General features: G+C 35.3%; 1 protein-coding gene across 13 annotated transcripts in view; it reads left to right on the top strand.

The window, feature by feature from the left end:
• PMCA (plasma membrane calcium-transporting ATPase 3) overlaps window positions 1-17,795 on the top strand; it is a 398,702-nt gene that overhangs the window by 131,134 nt on the left and 249,773 nt on the right. For 6 of the 13 annotated variants that reach the window (XM_085953871.1, XM_085953872.1, XM_085953873.1 and 3 more), the window contains exon 3: window positions 6,282-6,327. The exons of 6 other annotated variants lie outside the window; for them this stretch is intronic. The gene's annotated coding sequence lies outside the window, so the exon portion shown is untranslated. Of the gene's footprint in view, window positions 1-6,281; window positions 6,400-17,795 lie in introns of all 13 variants that reach the window. One more of the 13 variants, XM_085953876.1, reaches the window with a different exon arrangement.

The raw sequence follows: 17,795 nt of genomic DNA on the forward strand, positions 1-17,795 counted from the left end.
TTGCATCTTGCATCTGGCACCGCTAGACACGAGTAGGAATTTTTCGTAGATAACTGGACTTATACATTTTATATAGGTACATAACATTTTAGTTAGACATTATTTATATTATGTAAACATGGCTTCTTGGATTTCTTCGTTTGTTTGATTATAAACGGTTGTGTTCCCTGGTTATAAGATATATGTAGGTATTATAAGTTAATTATAACATTTTTTAAAAGGTGTAACTGATGAAGATATTTTGTCAATTTCATAATATGATAGTGCAATATAAGATGAACAATAGTAACACAAGTACCTACCTAATAAGTAACTAATCATTATTTTCTAATTATGTAGGTATAGATTGTAAGTTATTATCGCGTATTAAACACATGACTCTGAATTCGATATCTGTGTGACGTTAATTAAAGGCTATTTGTAATAAATAGTAAGTAACTACAACGACGATCAACCCAAACTGGTATATATATGCCTATTATCTTCCGATATTATGATCGAGAATAATTCGAAGTTGAATCAGCATACTATTTATATTGTCTTCGTAGGATTCCATTTTACAAAATGCAAATATAAATTATTTTTAATTCTAAATGATTAATTTCATTTCTACATATTTTCATTTTAATTCTTGTTTATCGAGAACACGAGAAAAGGAAATTTACCTTCGCCGAGAAATAAAACATCTTACATCGGAAGGCATAGAAAATCGTGGTGTAGTTCAGAAAAGAAAAACACCCTAGAAACTCTCGAATTTTAGCAGCATAGGGAGGGGAATCATTGAGATTATTTTTATTTTATAGAGAGAAAAATCTCGAGACCCATTCTTGAATTCTCCCGTATCAAATAATATTCTTTGTTTCTGTCAAGGATTATAGTATATTATGTTTGGGACAAAGAGATGTAGGAGTGAAACTATTTGTTTTTTATGAATTACGGTGCTGCTAAGCATATTACGTACCTTTCTATAATGTTACCTGTAATATACTTACTATACCAAGAATAACAAAATTACTATTTTAACACTAAAACAACATAGTATATTTTTACCCACAGTACAGGGTTCTGTTTCCGCGGCTGGGTAAAATCAACGTTTTCTTTTAATCGAATCCAACGACGAAATGAATTATTGGTTGTGTGAATGATAAGCGAACAGTTACAAACCTCAGAGCAATAAATACTACAGATAGGGTTATTGTCCGGGTTTATGAAGCCGTTTTCTTTGCGTATGGCGTACATTAGAGCCTCAGTTGTATTACGATTATTAACTTATGAAGCGATATACTATCTATCGTCTTGCTTCTCAGTACGGCTACCAAATTTAAACACAACATAGTTACCATCTTTTCTACTAAATTAACTACAAATATTGATAACTATTTCGCATAAAAAAACTATTTTTTTAGTGGGTATATATAGGGATTGCAATACCGAATGAAAATATCAATACCGGTTTTTCGGTATTTCATATTGAATACCGGTATTAATACCGGTATTCGTTGAAACAGAAAAAAGTACTTATCAGTAAATATAGCTATTCAAATCTCTTTAAAACATTTATTTTGTTGACATTTAAAATATATATTGATACTAGCTGACCCGGCAAACGTTGTTCTGCCATATAAATTATTTCTAGTGAATATTTTGGTTGTTAAATAATAAATAACGAATGTATCGTAAGTGTGTGGAAATGGAATATATGACAGAAAGAGGAATAGAGCGCTGTAGATGATGACCGCCGATAAAAACAAAAAAAACATCAACCATTCATTTTCTCAATTCAAAATGAGTAATGATGTTCATAATGAATGAATTACCTGTGACAGGATCTCGTTGTTTAATGTTTATGGAATATCCGTCTTGTCCCTTCCAGAAAATTAGCGGATATTGGAGAGCGTCATATGAACGGTGTGTGTCAGCGATGAACTCCAGATTATTGTTTCTTCTTCGAATCACGATTTCTCGCGTCGATGTGCGGTCGCCAACCATAATTCCAGCAATGTCATCAACAACAGGCGCATTGAATCGACGCACGTGCTATCCAGTTGGTGTTTTATCAGGATTGATGACAATAGCGTGATTGTCACTTTGCAATTGGTGCATGTGTGCTTTGAAGAATTTCAATAATTCATTGTGCTCATTCAATAGGGCGTCCAGTTCGCCGACGATGCGCTTGGCATTAGGCGAATTGAGGCTATTGTAGCCACAACGTGCATCCACATGATTGATGTCCTCACCGCTCATGAAGTAGATTTGTAAAAATTTATGTGGTTCGTTTAGCATTGGCAGCAATGAGCCTACTTTGTGGTACACTTGGCCTTTTTTTGAACGTAGAATGGAATTGTTGACCATTTGCCGCAGTATTGTGAACTATTTCTGTTGCTCCGAACGAAGTCATTTGGAAGCATAAATTGAATCTGCGAATGGACTTGAATTGAATCAGGAACAGGTTTGAATCTGGAACCGTGCCGATGAGCAAGCCGTTCAATGGTTCTGGTGGTATCTCAATTTCTGGTAGTTGCACTTTTCCTGATGCGCAACACATCCCGGCTGACGCTGAGCGCATGACAATGGGGACATTATTTGTCCATAGCACCAATCAGCACTTACGGATGAGCGGAATATTCAATATCTGGCTCGTAATCGAATGCGAGACGTAGGAACGAAGCGGATGTAAATGTTCGATGTACTTGTTGGCGTTGTCGGTCATTTGCTCTGCGTGTGTTAACTACGAACCGGCGCGCTTGACTCCGTTCCAATTGTCGTTGTTGATTTCGTTCAGCTCGTGCCTCTTGTGATTGGGATGCACGCAATTGCGACATGCTTACACGCACGTTTTTGTTATCTTGTTGGATTTGTTCGTCTGTTTTTTCTGCTCTACTATTTCGCATGTTTGTTGCTTTATTCATTCGACGGCCCAAATGCCCCCCCTTGCGTCTTGATGGCATTGTGCACTGTAATACACGCACATAAAATACATAAATTAAAATAAATCGTACAAAATTTTGCACGCACTGCGTTGTGATATGCCGAATGAAATGTCAAAATGACGCGATGCTTCTCTTGAATTCTACTCGGACGTAGCGCCATCTGTTATTCAACAACATAAATAATTTCGTTCTGTTTGAAATACGAACGACGGTTAAATTTGTTCATACAAAAATAATAAAATCTCGATGAAAAATGGGAGGGTAGGGGTAGGAGGATGAAAATTTGGAATTATAAGTATTTTTTGATGCAAAATAATAAAAAAAAATACAAAAAGAAATTTTCAAAAAAATAAAAGAAAAAAATTTCTGGATAGAGATACCCTACTCACCTAGCGGTATGAAATATACTTGTTGACCTATTCTCATACCTAAAAAATATACATAAAAAAAATCATAAAAATCGGTCGAGCCATTTCGGAGGAGTTCGACCACAAACATCGTGACACGAGATTTTTATATATGTAGAGATAATATTGTAGAATTGGTGTTTTTTACAAATAATTTGAATAAATTGATAATTTTAACTAAAACCCTCAAAAAGGTTAGTTCAGTAAGCCGTGCAAATAAGTGCGTTTGCAGGAAATGCTTTTTCAATTCAACGCTTGCTTTTATTTTATTATAAAATAATAAAATTAAACATTTGTCACGGATGTTTTTTATTTCGAAATAATATTATGTTAATTTATCGCCACAATTTTTTTAAATAGGTAGGAATATTTGATGGATTTTGTTTTATTACTATTTCAACTTTGTTGGGTTCAGTCCAATATATTTGCATTTTAGCTGCACATAACTCATACACTAAATTTAATAGGCAATACAGTACAAAGTAATGTAGAAATAACATTCAATTCATTTACAAAAACGTAAACGAGTGTGGTTTTTAATACCAAAAATTCCTGTATTTTGGCTTTTTAAAACCCTTATTTCGGTATTGATAAATACTGGAATAACGGTATTGCAATCCCTAGGTACATATCTGTGGTGTTTTCAAGTTATGTTCAATATATGGAATGTGACATTCTCAGTTCATTCTAATTCTCAGAATCTTGTGAATTATTCGTTTGGTTTATTAAAAATTGTTAGCCAGTTCAAGTAGACGTTATTATCTATTAATATTTGGCGAGAGCCGGGCGTCGGTTAGTAATTAAGGCCATGCATTAGTTGAGGCACGGTCTAAAAAGATCGTTGCTAGGCGATGCGCGGGTTGCGGGTGGCGGGTGAAAATGACGCCTGTCAAACGAAATATTATTTGTCATATAAATCCAACATACGTCCATTTTATGTTCTGTTTATTGTTCTATTAGTAACAATAATAATATATTCATTGACATGTTTTCTTTTTAAAGTAAATGGGTAACGTTTTTAGTCATCTTTACACGATTTTAGAATTAATTGACCGGTCGCAATCACGCAGCAAAGTGACGTGTTTCTGGGTCAACATTCTCTCACTGAATGGCAGCGAGTCCAAAATTTCGTCGCGCGTACAGTTGAAAGTTATTTGGCGTTTCACTGATGCGTCACCTTAAGGTAATTTATATTCCTTGATTTAATAAACAAAAACCGATAGTTTATAATAACGCGATTTCATAAGCATTTCATGTAGGACCTACTAGTTTAAATTATCGTAATTAGATAGGGGAGGCTCGTAGCATAATTAGTTAATGCACAGATGGCGCAATACCAGTGGTTATAAGGGTTCAAACCCGTCGATCATCGTATTGTTTTTCAAATATGATTTTTTTCTAGTTATGTATGTTCAAAAAACTACATTTTTCAGCACATACTCCGGGTTTGCCCTTAATAACCAATATCCACTAGCTACACTTATAGCGTCTCCAAGTTGGTTATTCATAAATGTCTTCTATCTTACTCTTAGCGATAGTGCCCATAGAACGCGTCGAGCGGGCGAAGTCGGCGTATGAAGCGTTTATTCATAACCATAATCACACGTCTCTAGCCGCGCATTACCCTTCAACTATGTAATAAGCGGCCCAAGCAGCACAAAATAATTATTATTACAGCGTCTCTCATAACAAAGCAATAAAAATATTATATTATTTCGGGGCTTGTAATTAATATTTACGACGACATTATTCAACCAGCGAAATATAGGACACGGAATAAAATTAAACAAAGACTTCTCTGTTATTAAATAATTGCTTCTCCCCCGTCGATCGACGACGCCTCGAGCAGCGTGATTTTGGTAGCCGTGTTCAATGAATGGACTTCTTTGTATTTTCATTAAATCGTGTCGCCGAGAAGCGAAAAACGGTGACTCATGCGGCAGGCGGGGCAGAAGGCATCGTCAAGTCCAGTGTGCGCTGGCGTATTTGATTACGTTGTATTTTCGATGATTTACGCGCCACTTGTAGAAATTTTGCGCGAGCGCCGCACTCGCTGCGTCAATGGGCTTTATGCCTTATGCATATTTAGAGATTATACACGTGCCGAATGCTTTCTCACTCACACTTATGGTTAATTTTTGTTCATGGTTTGTTAAAAGCCAATAATCATGAATAAGCTCTTTAAGATACGACATACGTCCACACTCTGGTATTTCGGTATCAAGTACTTATGTGATAATTTACGGTTTTTATTTTTCGAAGGATCTTATGAAAAATGCACCGCTTATAATATTATGGATAATGATGTTATAAATATTTTTTACTATTATACCTACGCCATATTTTGTGGAATCCGTTTTTCATTCGTTGGCAATTAATAATGATTGATTATGATGAGTTTTAACGGAATTGATGTTTTCGTCAGTCGATTCAAAACGCCTATAGGACGCGGTTTACATGGATTTAATGGGCAATAATTTATCCATGAACACACATTACCATCTAATATTACCCACTATTATCACGTATTAATGTTTTATATCGGTTCATACCCATATTATGTGTAAATCTACCAAATACAAATTAAAGAGCTTACGATTTTTTTCAAAATATTTCTCTTTCCAAAACCAAACCGATCCTGACAAAAATAATCATTATTTTGAATATTCGTGTTATGAAATAGTTTGATAAAACCCAGTTAAAAAAATCACGAGTGCTTCAAATGTGCACATGGCCAAGAATCAGCTGTATAATTGACTGTTTATTCAAGTTTATTGCATAAAGTGTGACTAAGAATTGAAACCAATTGTCTAATCTTAATATAATACATAACCTGATCGGATTATAAAAATAAATGAATATCAAAATACACTATTACACTTATACAGCATTTTGTATTGGTCGAGTTGAGGTAACTAATGGTATGTTTCTCTTTTATTTCCAGGTGTGTCCCAACTGGCAGTACCTGCCTGGTTCCTTCCAATATTCAGGTCAGCCCACAACTTCATATTGAAAGGGAAACAAATGACTTGCTTTTCGTGAAAAAGCCAATTAAGAATTAGGTAGGCATTATAGACGGTAAAATAAGTTGACGTAAACGCTATTATGTACACATGATATATTTCGTTCCACGCATATTTCGTGGATATTCGACGAAAAATTCTTTTCACGACAAATGTTTAAGAAAAATGTCATTTACATATTCAACATTATATGAGATTAAGTTAAATACGCAGATGTAGTGTTTCTATACAACAATGTTACGCAATGGTTTGGCGTACGATTGAAGCCAATTCTGAGAATCGTAATATGTCAGAACACGTATGATGCTATTTTTTCATAATGGATAATTTGTCATATGACTTATCTGTCACTGTAGATGGCACTCCTAAAGTTGCCTAAGTTGTCTTGTTTTCCAATCGATTTTATACAGTATGCGGTCTATAACATGTATAATAAGTTGCATACAATATCACATGACGAATTTCATTCTACGTGTATTTAGTGGAGGTATAACACAATGCATTAACCATACGTTTTAATAATGAAATAATGACAATTATTGTGCATTTAATTTTATGTTATAATTATTGAATCTAGAATGTAGAAGATTGAATAAAAAAATGTGTATTTGAAGTTAATTAAAATGGAAAATATAAAGTTTCCCTTGCGCCCAATTCGTGGTTATTCTAAGAAAAGTGGATAAATGTATTTTAAATAAATTACATGTAGAAAGTTGAATTGTCCTTTCTTTCAGTTTTACTTCATAGGCCTTCCTACAATAATGCTATTTTAACCATTGGCTGGTATAATTATAATAATAGGCATTCATTTCAAATTGTATTGCAATGGCCTCAATAATATTGTATCCGAAAGCTTCAATGAACAGAAAAGCTTAATGCACTAAACATTTAATGTATCATTTTGGTTCGCTTCTAGGTCTTTGTTGGTTTTTAATGCATACGTTCATCGTGTCACGTTTTATTGAAACGAAAATAATTGAATTGGGTTATCAAATGATCGATAGATAGTAAGTACCTATTGAATATGTAAATACAACCAGATATATTATATTATTTGTGAATCTGATGGGTAAAAGCGTCGTTTCTGTTCTGACTAGCTTAAGTTTTGAGATTTTGTGTTGTTTTGGTATTCGGTGTTCTAATCCTAAATCCTAAATCACATCATAGATTATAAATAAATTAATATTGATGAATATATTTCACGTAGGTATGTATACTGTGATTTTGTACTCACCAGCTTTAGAAACAAAACGGCGTATTTTATAATGCTTATTGATATTCGCGCAATGTTATTCGTGTTTGCTATACCAAAATTACATGAACGACAATATTGCCAATGAACTTCGCACGAGAGCACTTATTTGTAATATGAATTTTATTGGTTTCGTCATATATTTTTCACTAACTGCCCTACCCATAGAATATATTAATTAGGCATAAATGCGAAAGCTCAATCCCCATAAACTTGGTGCAAGCTTTGGTTTACGACTTAATGACGGCCAGATAATAAAATGCAAGAAATACAAGGCCCGCTTAATGTCTTCAAATATTATCCTCAAATATATGTTGAATGTGTGTTTCGTTTACGTGACAAACTTTAATGCACTCTATTATGATACAGACTATTGAAAAAAAAATCTTTATCCCATATTTCTCCATACTCGGGAATTATACCTACCTTCTTACAGCCACACTCACAAGGTAACATTCTTCCCATTATTTTTGTGTTTTTTTGACCCTACCAAAAAAAGTGGTAATAGCACTTTTGGGACACTAGATGACATTCTAATCATTCTTACCCTATAAATTGCCATAACTCATTTTTAGCAAACAGTCCCTAGCGCCCTTTTGGCGTAGGACACTATTACATTAAGACATATTTTTCTTTAAGTCAGATGGCATATGACATGGGTAATGTTTCAATAATATTAAATGATGTGTATATTTTATATCATCATCATCAGCCGGGGTCAATCCACTGCCGGATGAAGGCCACCCCAAGCTTTCTCCAACTCTCTCGGTCCTGTGTCGTTCGCTGCCACGTATTTCCGCCGAACTTTACCAGTTCGTCAATCCAGCGGCTTTTAGGGCGACCCTGTGGCCGTTTCGTGCCCCTTGGGTACCGCTGGATGACGGCATTTGTCCAGCGGCCGTCCTTTCGGCGAGCAATGTGCCCCGCCCATCTCCATTTCAGCTGTTTGGCAACGTCTTTTACATCGCGTACTCTTGTCTGCTTCCTAACCCATTCGTTTCTCTTACGGTCTTTTCGCGTGATGCCCAACATACACCTCTCCATGCCTCGCTGTGTGACTCTTAGCCTTTGGACATCTCTCGTGTTGAGGGTCCACGTCTCGCAGCCTATTTTATATAATAATAATATTATGTAATAGGTTGAGCAAGTGGCTGACATCCATTTCTCGTAAAAAAACAAAATCTGTTAATACAAACCTCCACTCTGTGGAGGCCCATATGATCCTATTAGGACCGGAGATGGTCGAAAGACAAAAGAAGAATTGCATAAGTATTATTAGCATGTAGATATTTCCTTAATAATTTAAGTTATTACTGTTATTACTATAACTATTTTCCATAATGTACCTTTATTTACAAGTTGACGAAATTATACGTCAGCTATACAAATGGCAATAGAATTATTTAAAAATAAAGTAAGTGGTGATTTAGTTTTATACATATCAGGGAGCACAGAATTAATAGGAACTGAAATACCCAATGGGTGTGGAGTAACAGGCAACCGATCTCGAGTGTGGAAGAATATGGGATAAACTTGAACACGTGTCAATGAAACGTTATTTCAAGTTTGTCCTTCGTTCTGACAACTGCTTTCGGTTTATACACTGACGCTCATTCAATATTGGTGTATTTTAAGGTTCCAACACGCACGATTGCACATATATATATAATGTGTTTTATTTTCGTAGGTTTCAAAACCCTACTTCAAAATGACTGTATTGTATGGTCTATCTGAATTCTATTTATTAATCTGTTCTGTGATATTAATTAAAATATGTATCTACTTGACGCATGTACCTACACTTTTTGACATAAGGGATATTGATTTCTATGGAGTTAATGGTTATCGTTGAATGTCGTAAAATATTGTTTTTTTAATTGCTGCTATTACATGTCAATTACATTACTTATGTGTCCTTTATAATAGGTGTTTATTTGACCCCTTTTGGAAACGTAATTATTATGAATGGAAATAGGTTTTTATAACGTCACGTAAGCAATTTATTTCCTGCTGTAATTTCTCTTTGCATCCTTGTATTAATAATACGTTTGTCCGGAAAATCATGCTTGTAACTTTTCAAATTGAACAAGTTTTACGTTATGTATAAAATTTTAACTACGATATTTTATGTATTATATCATTAATTTTGCATTCGATTCTTTTTCATCGGGAGTTTATAACTATGTAGCGTTATCCGATGATTTGGCCGTCGAACACCCTTCTCCACGACCTGGCTATACCCCATTTCGGTATTCTACAGCTCGCTGGTCATATGCCAATGAAACACCCGTAGCGTTCTTTTTAGCATTTTCTGGTTTCCATGGTATTCTGAGCGTACGCATCCTACACCACATCTGAAAAACAAATGGTTATATCTGTTGATAACACTGGTAAACAAAACACCACCGTTACAAAAGTGACTAAAATGCGTAGGGATCTCTTGTCTTCGCACTTCGTATATGCATTTGCTTGCGAGACTCGGAGATGGTTATACACGTATGCAATGTGGTGCTAGAGGCGTGTGTTGAAAGTCTCGGGGACGGACAAATAAGTCAATGATTGCCGGACATCCAATTCGAGGCAGACACCTTTTTCCTGTTCTGCAATCTTTTTGTCATATACAGGAAGGATGACAACCTGAAACAACTCGTGTAATTTGGTCATGTAGAGGGTCTTTGAGGGGATGTTATAGATCTCCCATTCGAAATCCGAATGGTCGAACCAAATTAAGAGACCCACGAGTTTTTCAATGACACAGACAGCTGAATGGAGAGGTGGATGAAGAAGGCGGCTGCCTGATGGTTAAATCATCCGGTTTACGATCTGCAAACATAAGGTATACGACGAAGAAGAGATTTTACGTTTCATGATTCTACTGCATAAAGACATATCCACAAGTATCAATAGGCTGTGAGATAATTTTTATAACCAAATTAAACATGAAGTATAATAATTATTATTATATTATTTTTGTTTAATTAGTTAATATTCGCAAAGTTTTATTAAGTTGAAATATATACTGAAAATATGTTTAATGTAGTCACACATTTAGTTTAGGAAAAGTACACGTGCTTGGTGCTTTCAATGCGGGTTAGAATAGTCCTATCAGCAGTTTTTTGTCTCATATTATTTTGGTACAGGAGGCTTTCGCGGAAGGTTTCGAATTTCGGGAAATAGCTGAAACGAATTTGATTCCGACCAAAGGCTCGACGATATCGATTTGGTTATTATTATTATGTTATATTGTAACAAGGCGACTCGGTTTATTATACCATTATATTGCGCGACGAAAGTTACGTTTTTGCTACAAATATCCGGCCAACTTCCAGCTGAATTTATGTATTCATTAATTTTATTTTATTACAAGTCGTTGAACTTTCATGAACTGAAATATTTTTTGAAGCGATCCTTACTATGTAAATTGTTCAGAGCTAAGGCTGCTTCTATGTATTGCCTATACCAGGGATGGCGAACCTTTCTATGTACGCGTGCCAAAATTTCCCAAATAATTATTTTTCGACTCAGTTTTTTTATGGCGTAAATTTTTTTTAGCTTTCTAAAAAATAGTTTTTAAGAGTTCTATTAAAAAAGTTTGAAAATTACAATTGACTTATTGATATTCTATCTTTCACCGTATTTCTAGCCTAAGGCATATCTTTTATTCTTTGAATATTTTTTCCCTTGTTTTCAAATCATTCAAAGAGATCGTGGAAGCATTTAAACCACTCTTCTTTCATATTATATTCTCCATCATTGAGTGGTTTTCCATTTTTAAAGATTATGTTTGAGGTAACATAACGAGCAGTTATTATATTTGAGTGACTGCCGATAATTAATTTCACAATGTTTGTTGATTATATATTTTTATTTTTAATTCCCCGATCCTAAGGACCGACCTATACAATCGTATATTTACATTAAACGTAATGATTATTCTTTAAAATGATTTGCCTGAAATTTTTTATACAATGCGATTTGTCATTATTTATGAATGTATTTCGTCGTTTCCGTTTCCGCATCGATTGGTACCTAAACGTAATATGAAAAACCGAAGGAAATACGCATGGCTATGTCGTCATTATTTTTTAATATTATATGTACGTACTTATATATAAGTACTTACTTACATATATGAGTATTTATTTGTAATTTTTTTAAATATAGGTATATAAAATAGTAATAGTTCTTTTCTCTTCAAAATGAAACATTCGCGTGCCATGCAAAATCATCTCGCGTGCCATAGGTTCGCCATCCCTGGCCTATACTTTGAAGTTGGCGAATATTGTACACCTAATGGCAGTGATTGTTTAACGTGACTTAATTTTTCTGTCTGTCTCTGAATCCATCGATGCGGGTTCGAATTGCGCGTCTGTCAAAAATTACGTGTTGTTGTTTTTTTATTAAGACCACAATGGGTTGGGCGTCTATTTTTCAAACATTTTCGTTTTGTGACGCCCTAATGATTTTTATTCAGACTCTTTTATTTTTTATTTTTAGCTTTTATGAAAGGTACCTATTGATCGAAAATATGATCCCCTCTTTCTGTTATTTCTGCGATATAAAGAAACAATATAGATATTTCTCTGACGGAGTGTGCATTTTTAAAAATTCATGATGAATGAGTAAAGAGCTAGATAGCAGCGGTGGAGTGGTGAATAGGGGCGCGTGTCTACGTCCAACCGTTGGCGATTATGTGGATCCACTCAATCCCCCAGTTGGATGCGATGCTGAGATACGGCACTTAGATTTTTATGTAAATGGAATGGCAGTGTCGCGATTTTTTTCGTCATTAAGTGCACGTGTGTTCTTAATTTATTATTTCAAGCAAACATTTTAATTTTACCAATTTTGGTGTGTCGCAAAATCGTAATTGGTTTTAAAGTGTGTCGCTAACTCGAAAAAGTCAGGGAACGACAACCATGCGCTTAGATCAAACTATTCATTGATGTAATATGCAATCTCATCAATGTGAAACGAAAAATAACCGAATCTATAATATTTCTTCATTCTTTACCTATATTTGTTTTTTATTTTTTTTTAATTTCTGCATTTCACGCGGACGAAGTGGCGGGTTATCTCTAGTTATTAATAATAACTGTACTGTAGTGAGCAGTCGAAACGTCTTTTTTTTCACAATCTATCCTTATTGTAATTTATTTAAAAAAAAAAAAAAAAAACGTAGCGTCGTGTTGCAAAAATAAATAACTATGAACCTTGACAAATTCAATTCATTGAAACTGGCCCATTGATGTATACACACATACCTCTCGCAACCCTATAAACTACTTCACATAATCAGTTGTAGCGAGTACCAAATTTGGCACTGCTAAGGTTGAGAGCGGTTATAATAAAATAGCGAGGCAGGCTACGGGGGTTGACGGGGGTCGGTGGGCGGCCCCAGCACGGCGAAGGGCGGCGAGGCACCGGTCGGGGGGCTATCGATCCGCCCGAGGCAGCGGCCGAAGCGAGCCGAGCGCCGCGAGCGGAGGGCGGGAGAGGCTGATTTTTCCGTCCGTCCTAATGCCATTGATGTGGCGCAAAAGTTGCTAACTTCGGAATACTCGTGGATTTTATTTTTAACCGTGTTTTGTCCTTGATTAGTTTTTTTCGTATTTAGATTAGTTATTAAAATATGTTGCGGGTACTCTGTACAGTAACTATAGAGAGGCGACAAATTTATAAGTTTTCAAAGCGGTACTTACACGCGTAATTATAGCAAGATAATATGGAGCTTGTCATAGTTTACTTGTTTTTGACAAATAGGTGAAACTTTGAAATAATAAAATTTATTTAATACTTTTGAAGATCGTGACTCCAAGTTGTCCTAGATATATCTCTTCAGCGTTCCGCATAGCATCCTTCACTCTGTCAGACCATCGAGTAGCCGACTTCCCTTTTCGTTGTCGATTCTCGATTAAGCCGGTTGTCACATCAAAACTCGTCTCGCCTTAAAACTTGTCGAATACGTCGATGTGACGTCATCGTTATTCAACATAAATAACAAAACACACGTTGCCAAATGGAGCTCCGCAGATTGGCCACTGTTTCGTTTGAAAAAAAATCTGGCTATTGCAATCGACAAGTTGCATCCTTCTCAGGCTCCGAGTCGAAGGGTCTAAGTCACATGCGAACACCTACGAATTGGTCATTCCTATACCGACTCGCCGATTATCGCATTCAAATATCTATACGTTTCGAAGGCTACGGGCGACTGTCGCTAGGTAGATGTTCGCGGTATTCACAAGCAACACTGGAACTCACTTCTTGGAAGGTTTGTTCAGCATACGAGACGAGTTTTGATGTGAGACTCGGCTTACTGTTGAGTGTTGATGATAAGTTTTATCAAAATCTACGTAAAAAATAATGAGTGAGAAAAGCTTATCGGAATTTATTATAACTATTTAAAAGTCACATATTTCTTATAGTATGGTTATATTTTTTACTATTTCCATTTACAATTAACAAAGTAAACGCTGAATCCCTTCATATAGATACGAGGGTGGGTCAATAATTCCTTAGAAAAAAGCATTAAAACAGTTTTTATTTTTGTATTTTTTTTTTATTTCTCAACATAATCTCTTTGGAGCTCAATACACTTGGTTAGACGTTTCTGAATTTTTTTTAAACCGTCAGAAAAATAAGTTTTCGGAAGGTCCTCAAAATAAGCATTTGTCCGATCGATGACTTCTTCATTTGAAAAAAAACGTTGTCCACTTAGCCATTTTTTTAAGTTTGGGAAAAGGAAAAAGTCACTGGGGGCTAAATCTGGCGAATACGGTGGGTGGTCGACCAATTCGAACTTCAATTCTTCAATTTTAGCCATTGATCGTAAACATGTGTGAACACGGGCATTGTCCTGATGAAAGAGGATTTTTTCCTGTTTAAATGAGGCCGTTTTTCTTCAATTTTGTTTTTTAGCTGGTCCCATAAAGATGCATAATAATCCCCTGTTATTGTTTTTCCTTTTTCCAAATAGTCAACGAAAATAATTCCACGTGCATCCCAAAATACAGTAGCCATAACCTTACCAGCTGATTTTACGGTTTTCGCCTTCTTTGGACATGGTTCGCCTTTCGCAATCCACTGCTTTGACTGTTCTTTCGTCTCGGGAGTATAGTGGTGTATCCATGTTTCATCTACAGTCACAAAGCGACGAAAAAATTCATCCGGATTGCGTTGCATGAGCGACAACAGGGCTTTAGAGGCCACCACCCTATTGCGTTTATTGTCGACTGTGAGCAAACGCGGCACCCATCTTGCAAAAATATTTTTCATGCCCAATTTGTCATGTAAAATAGAAATGACGCTACCTTTTGAGATCCCTGTAACCTCAATTATCTCACTCAACTTTAATCTTCGGTCACTTAACACCATATCGTGGATTTTATTGATCATTTCTGGTGTAGTCACCTCTACAGGACGTCCTGAGCGTGGTTCATCCTTTGTTGATGTACGACCACGTTTAAATTCATTTAACCAGTTATAAATAGTTGCAAGTGAAGGAGCAGATATGCCGTGAACTAAATCCAACTCATTTTTTTTATTTCCTTTGCTGTTAACCCTTTTATATTAAAATGTTTAATAACAGCTCTAAACTCAATTTTCTCCATTTTTGTAAACAAGCAAATTTTTTTTTTAAATGTACGAGAAACACACAACAACCCGACCAATCTGATTGAAACTTCGCAGCATACTGAATCGGTAGTGCCGCTGCATGAAAACAAACCGCTTACAGTACTAGTCGCGCCACCTGTCGGCTTTTCTAAGGACTTATTGACCCACCCTCGTATATCAATTAGTATTACTTCCGTTGCCGTAACTAAAAATTAAATATCTAAGATGTTCCTTAATTAAATGAAAACCTCAAAGCAGGAACATAATTATTGTTAAGTGACTGTTTGTGATTTCAATGATTATCACTCGTACATAACCTATACTGTCAATACTGATTATAAACGTTTTCTTGCCCTGGGTCTTTTTATTCAGTCACTCGTAGGTTAACCGAATCATATTGTTGTCATGTTTTATGTACCAAGCAGTTTTCGTGTGGGATTAACCGCACATTTAAAGCTTATTTTATTGTACCCATTACGAATTTTCTATACGAAAACCCACGTCTTGACAATACATTGGCATACATTTAACTGCCATACAATAAAATTGGTAAGTATCTCGCAGCAAGATTTATAATACATGATACATTTTTGATTCACCTTTGACGACACGAACATTTTACCACGTTTACAAATTTAACTTCGACTTCTTGTTACTGGAATATATTTTTTATTGTACGTATTTTGTGCTTGCCATGACTTTTGACCGCTCTGTATAGAAATATGCTTTGCCAGCGATTCTCATTTGATAGCGTACTTTCTGCTATTCGTCCAAGTAATCGAAAATCGTATTGTTGGACCGAAAGAGAGTTTGTGCCCACCGTACAGAACCATGGGTAACTTTTGCTTTGCTACTGAAATTATTTATTTTTCGAACGGTTTGTTTATACCATAAATATTCTGATTCGTTAAAATTCAAATCATCGAACATAATCTTGTTATCCCTATCGACACTTGTGACCGTCGCTAAATTCAAAACAGAAATGAAATTGGATTGTCTTTCGAAATGGAACATTCCGAATCTTTCTTTTATTGAAAGTACCTACAGTTGGTTCGGAAAGTCATCATCATCTTAATGATACTACAACTTTTGGCATGTCTTGGTCTCTTCCTAAAACTTTTTCCCATTCTGGATGATCCAGCGCCAACAATTTCCAGATGCCGAGCATTAATAAATCTCCCGTGGCGTAATTCAGCTATGTCAGTTTCAGCCTTATTGGTCTATCTTGGCCTAATAGGCTCCCTTTGATATTAATTAACTTATAATATAAAGGAATTGATATCGGTAAGTAACCGATTAAAACTGGCGAACGATTTTTAATTGATGAATGTTGAAAACCCAACCTTATTTTTACATTAAAATTAAGAGTTTTTGCGATGTTCAAAAAAAACTTCATTTATGACGATGACATACTTATACCTTGAATAATTACATCGAAAATGATCATTAAACTTTTCTTATTTTGTCTTAATTTATTTTGCTATAGCTATAGTCTTTTAATGGTGTCAACTAACAATTATTCATGATGATTCAATGTTATTTATTATCAATATTAAACAGCGGTGAAGAGTGGAGGTTGGCTGTGGAAATCCGACATAAACAGTACACACTAAACTTTAGTCAGTCATTCTTATTTGTTTTCATTTAACTAAGAATATGTTGAAATTGCAGCTAGTATTAGTTTTGATTTTTTTTAGTGTGAACTAAATATGTCAAATATCCATTGCCTACCTCCACCCTTCAACACGGATATTCAACTGTACATATACGTATGTAGCTAATGGCGAATATATTAGGAAAAATACTAGGTGTCAGTGCCACCTGTCAAAATTCCCAGTCATCTGTCAAACTATTATGAGAGTAACCTATAATTTGTGTCCTTTCACGACCCGATTAAAATAAACGATTCCATTATTTGCGTGTATGTTTTCTCACCTTATCATTTTTAGTAATACCTGCCTCTCCCTGTCTCGCTCTATCGTACTCATTTACATATGTTTTCTCTCATCCGTTATGCCGGGTCCACACTGGCAACTTGTCGCGCGACAACCTCGTTAATTTTTACGATAATTATCATAATTGCTTAAGAAATTTTACGATAATTATTATACTTATCGTAAAATTTAACGAGGTTGTCGCGCGACATGTTGCCAGTGTGGACCCGGCATTACAGATACATCATCAATACATATATTGTAATTCGTTGGAATGGTCGTAGGTGCTGTACATCCTAATTTTTGCCATGATTATTGTTAAAGTTTGAGTCCGGTACGGTACGGTCACTCTGCTGTTTTGAAAGTTTTATCTTCTCGCCTAACTAAGCAATAGCCTCTCACATATTTTTTGTGTGTTTTTTATAATAATTAAAATACTATTATTCACTACCTCAATTTTATATGTTGCTAGATACTGTTAAGTAACTGATGACGCGATATATTTTTATAAACTGCTTCATTGCAATTTCGAAATTTACGTAAATCTGAACAAAAGTGACGATTTGGAATTCAAACATGTTTTGTTTGTTATCGCAAGCTGAGCTTTTTTGTATGACGCCCCTATCTTCTGCGCT

Source organism: Rhyacophila brunnea, unplaced genomic scaffold, assembly GCF_057557595.1.
Source record: "Rhyacophila brunnea isolate RB1 unplaced genomic scaffold, BYU_Rbru_1.0 scaffold_4, whole genome shotgun sequence".
NCBI lineage: Eukaryota > Metazoa > Arthropoda > Insecta > Trichoptera > Rhyacophilidae > Rhyacophila > Rhyacophila brunnea.